Source organism: Cupressus sempervirens, chromosome 11 (assembly GCF_028749045.1).
Source record: "Cupressus sempervirens isolate cs-2001-9-10 chromosome 11, ASM2874904v1, whole genome shotgun sequence".
NCBI classification, from domain to species: Eukaryota; Viridiplantae; Streptophyta; class Pinopsida; order Cupressales; family Cupressaceae; genus Cupressus; species Cupressus sempervirens.
Window position 1 is genome coordinate 652,541,086 of NC_143128.1, and position 7,475 is coordinate 652,548,560.

Genomic DNA, 7,475 nt, shown 5'->3' on the forward strand with positions numbered 1-7,475 from the left:
TACTAGTTAATTTTCACATTAAAATGTTCACCCTAATTAGCTAAAAAAAAAAATTGATATCACTACAATCTGAACTAGCCTTACTAAACCTATAAACTGATTGGCTTCATAGATTAGAAATCCTACACTTACATGATTTGGCTTTGAAAGCTCGACAACACAAAATAACACTCATATTGGGAACTCAATAATATGTACGTACAAGAAATTGATAACAAACTATTTTAATATTAACGCCTAAAAATTATCAGGCAAATCGACTTATGACAACCCCACCCAATCCAAAAAAAAAAACAATAAGTAACCTAATAACAAATTAAACAAGATCTTTTTAAACTATGGGAATTTGAACAAATATTTGTGTCAATTAATTTGGGCCGATACATACCCCAAATTGGGATAAACAAATTCCTAATGAATCTACTAGTACCATACATTGAAACATGATAAATTTGAAGCTCAAAATATGGGTTAACTTGATTCAAGCATAGTTGAAACCCGATATAAGAACAACCTTGAACCAATGCAATCTTTCTCTAATTTACGAAACATGAGTCAAAAAATAAAAATATATTATTGCATTAATAATTTCACTTGTGTCAATCAAGATAGCCAAAAACCATTAAAATTAGACTTTAAAATGTGAATTTGGTCACAATTACAAATTCATAAACTTGAGATTTCTGCAATAACAGATACCATAGTCTCATCATTTCTTCTAGGAAAACTATGTGCCGAAACACCTTCTTGATATCAACTTACAAGGTAAATAAGAAAGATCTAAAACCTACTTTATCAACATTGAGATGTTACATAGGGAAAACAAGAACATTGAAAATATTATGGACACATGATAAACATAGAAGACCAATTTTAATGTGGGAAACCCTTTTAGGAAAAAACCAACCACCCAAAAACCCTCGAGAAACTTTGTATTATAGTAAAGAATTTACATACAGTAAACTCTAGTTTTTGGCATAGGATCATAGGCTCAAATTACCTTTACAATCAACTTGACTTTCACACTTTCAGCCTGTCCCATTCCTAACAAATCTCACAAACATTTATACACTCTACAATTCCTTATGGAATCTGGTGTATTGACTATCATAAAAAAAATTAGTTACTGGCAGCCTTGGAACTCATTCATCCAATGATCAATCATACATTTGATGGCCACTCCTTTAGGTATTTGATCACTTGAATGCCTTCAATCACTTAGATGCCTTTGGTGAAACAGATGCCTTCAGTGACGCAGATGCCTTTAGTGACATTCCCTTTGTCTTTGGATACTCCCTTTTCCTTTGGAATGTTCCTTCACCTCAAGAATAATTATTTACCTTTAGACATTCCCTTCACCTCAGGAATCTTCCTTCACCTTGGGACATTCCCTTCACCTCAGGACACTCCCTCCACCTCAGGACACTCCCTTTGCCTATGGAATATTTCTTCACCTCTTGACATTCCCTTTTCCTTAGGACACTCTCTTCACCTCAGGAATCTTCTTTCATCATAAGATGCACCTAAATTACCCCATCATATTGTCTTCACCATTAGGTATCGTGTTAGTGAACAATTTTTTTCCTTTTAAATTTGAAACTCAAAGAGAGAAAAACTCGTGATAAGCTAATAGTTTGAAATTCCCTTAATCAGGAAGGAATTCTTTGCTTAGTATTACTTCACAATACTATAAGGTGCAACAACAAGATTGAAAATATGTTCATTAATTCCTCCTTTGAGGGAAAACCTTCCCAATGAGTATTTTAAATAAAATACAAAAAATCTTAAACAATCAATTCATAAAAATAAAAAGAATGTGCAGATTGAAAATCCACTTAAATTTTATAACCAAGATCATCCAGATGATTAATCCCTATAGATGAAAATGATTTGAAGTTCACCTTTACCACTATTTATTTGAATTTTCTCAACTTCAATAGCAAGATTCTAAATCGTAGTATTATAGTGAAAACCCTTTCATAAATGACCAATCTCCTCAAGAATATAAATCATTATAGAATAGACAATATTATCTATTCCAGAAAAATCTTTAGAACATAAAACTGCAGAATCTTATATTTCCTTATCACAACTAAAATTTCACATCAAGTTTTTTTTTCAAAATGTAGATATCAAATCAAAAAATATTTCTAGTTTTGCATCCACTGAGTGAGTGCTTTAGAAGATAGTTATTACATATATATCCTTTGGAGCTTGATAAAAAAATTCAAAATTACCCCACCAAGAGTAGATAGTTATTTGGTTACCCAACTAAGCTAATTGACTAAAATAAAATAGAGAAAATAAAAACTAGAAAACATGCAATGAAAAACATTCCAGGTGTTACACAGGCTTGTCTATGCTAGCAACGATTCTTCCAGATTTCCAACTTTCATATGTGGTAGTAAAGGATAAGATGACTGACTGATGTGCCAAGTCGAGAAAAGCGATCCTCTACTTCTAGACTTCCTTTTCCCTCTTCAACTTTGTTATCTTTTGTTTGTGTATCTCTAGGTACTTTTGATTGGTTATCAACATAGCCTTAACATGAGTAATGTTTGAAAAATCTTGTTTCACAGGTGACTTCTTTTCTTGAAGCTCCAAGAACCTCTTCTATACTTGTTTGATGATATTTTCTATGGGTAAGATAGAATCACTTTCTCCTTCTACATAGCTTATAAAACCATTTCAGGTCACTGAGAAATATATCATCTATAACCCCAAGCTCAGATAACATTTATTTGACTTCAACTATACCTTGCACAATTGATTCATTCCTCCATTCAATGCATTCTTGTATCATGTGGAAGGTTTTATCATCAAGACTAGCCATATGGCATTCAAAGAGGAATTTCGGTAGGTCATGCCCATGTATCTCATCAATCCATAGCATCACTTTCATCCAATTATTTTTCTCCTTCTCATATCTCTCAATATTTTATTTGACCTTCTTAGTGACAATCAAAGTTTCTTTACAAGTATCACTCAAAAGGTTCACTTGTGTTACTACTTTAGTCTGCACGATCTGGATCCATTCTTCAAATGTCTTTGTTGTGGCTGTACACTTTTGCAAATTATCCAAGAATTGTTCATTATCTAGAATCTTGGCATCAACAATAGCTGACATCTCATTAATTGGCTTCAATTCAGGTTGTAGAATTGTATTGATATATTGGGCCACACTTCCCATATCTTCCTTCATATTATGCTTATCTTTAGCATCTTTCCATGCCCAATGTGCAATCTTATTTTTAGACACTTTAATATTTTCATGTTCATGGCTCTACTACCTTTACCTAGGTCTAATTTTGACACCTAATAATCTTGAGGCATGAGTTCTTCCTAAAGTTTATCCTATGAAGCAACGATTACTTTGGTGGTGAATCTTCACCTTTTGGCGTTCCCTTCTGATGAGTCAATTGTCATTTGGTGAATAGCTCATGCAATGCAGGTCAACTGCATCACCAGATATCTATCAGATTTGGGTCCAATGCTTAAGGCATTCGCCCATTAGTTATCACATGATTGGTCAAAAATATCGATCCAACTACCAATGCAATATACATTTTGGATACATTTATTTTAAACATATTGCCAGCCTTTGCATGTTATTTCTTATTGGCCCACGTTCTTTTGTCATTACTAGAACCAAATAATTTTCCCTTGGGTTGGGTGTCGCCAACCATTTTACCAATGTGTGTCGATCACTAGCCCCATTTAGCCAATTGTTTCCTACTATGGGCTTGCATAGGAAGGTGCATTTCACCTGCATTTGACATTACTTCTTGTTAATTCCACCTAATTCACCAACCTAGATTGGACTATAAGATATTATTATTCTACACAATTCACTATTTTTTGGTCTGGAGACTAGCATTTCTTATTGCTACCAAACTTTTAGAATGCTGAGTGCATTGGCCATTGACTCGTGGACCCTAATTTTTGTAAAAGGCAAGTGATTTTTAATTTATTTTTTATGTCAACAATAGTATTGGACCACTGGTACAGTGGTATTGGTTAGTTTTTTAGTTTTACTATCCAATGTTTTCTAGTGACTAGACATCTCACATGCATGGATAGCCTATAGGTTTGCAAATTATATTGGGTTATACCATACCAATAGTACCCTTTTTTTTAGAATGAATCATATTATTGTTATTATATGTAGTCTAAGTAGTTGAGTCTTTTGTTCAACAACTAAGTTGATATTTTTTTGCAACCTTTATCGGTCTGCCATGTCAAACAAGAGGGGTAACAAGGGTTCCAGTAGGATCCTTGAAAGCCAAGAGAGGCCACCATTACCAAAATGTAGAACCATAACAGCATATTTTGGTGGTGGAAATGTTGGCAACCTACAAGATTCATAAGTTAGATCTCTAGTGGTTATTGAAAAAGGAGATTCATCACAAGTTGGACCCTCAAACTGTATTGAAGTTCAAGTTGGTGAACTTGATATCTCAGTTGAGGATGAAATTGAACAAGATTTGGAGGCACTTCCCCTAAGTAGGGAGTCACAAACTAAGATTATAGAGTTGGAGTTAGTCTTAGACCAGTCGAGTGAGAAAACCAAAATTGATTACATAAATCATGTTCATGCACAAAAGGGGAAAAGAAAATTGGAATTGACGAAAGATCGATCTTTTTGGGATCTATCCAAAAGGAATTATTAGTTAGAATGGATGGAAGAGTACTAGTTCATTGAACCAATGTCCAATCCAATTGATGGTGAGCCTCCTACAAAATGAAAATGTAATATTTTCATAGAGATAACAAAGAAGGAGAAGAGGTTGCAGCTTAAAATTGATACCGTAGAAAAGCAGGTCAGTAAAGTTTACAATAAGGAAACTATAGATTGAGTTGAAAAATCCATGCTAACTTGGAAAAAAAAGGAGAACTGTCTAAATATAAGGAATGCCAAAATATACGAGTTACACTAGCAATTACGAGAGAAGCGTTCTACAGTAAAAGGTTCTATTGAAGATTTCATTGGGAAAGCAACAGAAGTGCAAAATATGGGAAAAGTAGTTCAATTAGGTGTGGTGTTTTATATATTGAAAAGAGGATGTCCTATGATAGACTACCCTTCAATTCCTGCCGTATTGCACTTTTTGAAAACTCGAAACTATTTAAATAGTCACTGGTCAGTAAACAACAGGTGGGAATGGGCTAGATATCTTACATAGGTTGAAAAAGAAGATATGAAGGACAAAATTAAAGACTCTAATTTCATTGCATTGTCTCTAGATGAAGTTACAGCAATTGATAATACTTCCTAGGTGTGCATGCATGTTTATACTATAAACAATCTTTGTTGTCAACCATTTCTACTATCTGTTGCTAAATTGAATCATAGTGTGACAGCTGAAAATTTATATGAATTATTAAAGACTACTCTAATTGAATCTAAAGGTTTGGATAGCATGGATATTGCCAAAAAGTTGGTGTGTGTTGGAACAGATGGAGTTTAAATTATGCAAGTTCATAAAGGTGGCCTTTGCAAAAAGATCGCAAATGATTTGGCACCCTACGCCATTCCCATTCATTGCATGGCCCATCAAATGAATCTAGCATTTGGAATTGTTAGCAATTTTGGTTGTGTAAGTAAAGTAGAATTTCTAATCAAAGAGATTTTCCAATACCTCTATCGAAGTCTAAAATGAGTCTAGAAATTTCAATACTTTGCTAAAGGACTTACTGATGGGAAGAAGCTTTTTAAAGACAATGATACCATATAGATCTCTTTGGATGGACCAGCGCATCGAGTAATGTTTGAATACCCATCACTGCTTGGACTAATCCACTCTATGTAAGATAGATTCCCTTGGCTATATTCAATCCTAACTAATGTTAAGGTACTCTTAGCTTTAGTAGCTATTCTCCCCATGCTACAAGAAATGAGAAATATTATAAAAAAGGTTCAACAAAGAGCTATGTACATTGCAAAATATAATAAGCTACTTAAAATGGCATGTGGTAGCCTAGATACTCTGTACCGATTAATACCATTAGATGAAACAAAGTTTGCAAAGTGGTTAGAAATCTTAGATTTGAACAATCCTAAGAAATTTTTACATATTGGTGCAAATGATGAGGTATATGCCAGGGTATGTGGAGTTGACATACCAATGCAGTACTATGCTACTATCAACCCTAACTCCAACCCCAACGAAGCAAGAAGTGAAGTTGAATCAATACCAGAGGAGGTAATTTCACGTGTTACAAATGAAGACTTCAAGAAGATCAAAGACTCTGTGCTTGACTTTGTCAAACAAGTTTGCTACAATCTTCCATCAGAAATCAGATTCAAATTCCCTCTAGAGGAACTGCTCAAAGCAATGTCAATTGTTTTTCCATAATTTTGATCTCTAAATTGTCTAACTAATTTTTGAAGAAGGATGATGGCTTTGATTCAACATTTTTGCAAACCTAAAGTAATCAATGGAGTTGCTATAAATAGAATTTTAAATGAATCTTGACTAAGATATCAATCATATTCTTTTGCAAACGTAATGAGGCAACAATATGCTCTTATGGAGAATCCAAATGAAGCAGGAGTGGTAACAAAGCTTTGAAAAAACCTTGGTGAGAGAAATTAGTTGAGAGAGGCAATACCAGAATATTTCAAGCTTACTAATTTATGTTTGACAATAATATTGGGTTCAGTGGAGGATGAGAGATTTTTTAGTACTTTGGGCTTCTTAAAGTCAAAGGTTAGAAACAAATTCGACAAAAAATTGGATAATTGTTTGAGGCTCTATAATTCTAGGTATGAGGTAGAAAATTTCTCTTATGATAGGGTTGTCAGTATTTGGAGAAACCAATGTCAAAGAAGAGGGATTGTCAACATTTCAAACCCAAGTGGTAGTGGTGGTGGCAGTGGTAGTGGTAGTAGTGGTGGCAGTGGTTCATATCCTAATATTGGAAGCAATGAAGATGATGTTGACTTTGGCATGCATAGTGATTCTAACGCTGACAATGAATTTGAAGGAAATACAACACACAATGAAATATTGTATGCAATAAATGAGGAAGATTTTGATGATAGTGATGCTGAGCCCGTCCAGGCGAAATGCCAACTATAGCAGTGTCTCAACTTCAAGTTCTAACTTTTGCGTGAGTCAAGTGGTAGGCTAGTAGCTCTAATCTAAGACTCTACCTACTAATTAATTATGTAACATGTTTGTAGAAGTTAATTTATAGCCTTGATTCATTGTCCCTTAATAGATGATTAAATTATTATTTTTTGAACATGTTGATGTTACAAACTTACATGTTGTGATTTTCATTGATTGTATTTTTTTATCATGTTGAGATTTTCATTGATTCTAATTTCTTTAAGAAATTGTAACATAATGCATTTAAAAGAATAAGCTCTATTTAAAAAAAATTGTATTATAATTTATAATTATAAAATAGGTTGCAACATAATACATTTAACAATTGTCAATTACAAACAATTACAACCCTTTGCAAAT